The 520-nt window shown below is 38.1% G+C and overlaps 1 protein-coding gene across 1 annotated transcript in view; it reads right to left on the bottom strand.

Moving 5' to 3' along the window:
• The window catches only part of LOC119590502 (homeobox protein Nkx-2.5-like), a 23,509-nt gene that overhangs the window by 907 nt on the left and 22,082 nt on the right, over positions 1–520 (bottom strand). The window lies entirely within an intron of this gene.

Raw genomic sequence — 520 nt, 5'->3', positions numbered from 1 at the left:
CACAGCATGAATCGATGAGATGCTGAACACTGTTTCTCTGCTACAAGATCATGAATGCGTTGCTGAGTACCAGGGAGTGCGCGCGCCTTGCGGATGCTTACCACTTTAGGCAAATTATATCAAGTGAGATCAAAAACGTCGACAGCGTCAACTAAAAAAAAAATCTAAAAATGGCTATTACCACTAAAATAATTTACAGACAGGTTCAGGTCGACTTAATCTCCACCATCATGAGTTTTGGGGGATAGGGTGTACGATAATTGCATTTTTCATTAAAAAAAAAATATGAGATTGGTGTTCTTAAGTAAATAACAGATATGATTAGAAAAAAAATCCTTCCTCCGCTCCCTTTGAAATTGCTTATTGCTCTCCAAGGGGGTTGCATCCTTCAAGTAAAGAACTACGACTGTACAACATTCTTTCATTCGCTCTTATACAGCAAAATCATTCACTTTCAATGCCTCTGCCTTTCTCTTCTTCTTGCATTTATTCACGCTCTCTCATTTACAGATTTATTCAG

Source organism: Penaeus monodon, chromosome 27, assembly GCF_015228065.2.
Source record: "Penaeus monodon isolate SGIC_2016 chromosome 27, NSTDA_Pmon_1, whole genome shotgun sequence".
In the NCBI taxonomy this organism is placed as follows: Eukaryota; Metazoa; Arthropoda; class Malacostraca; order Decapoda; family Penaeidae; genus Penaeus; species Penaeus monodon.
This window is presented reverse-complemented; position numbering and strand designations above follow the sequence as displayed.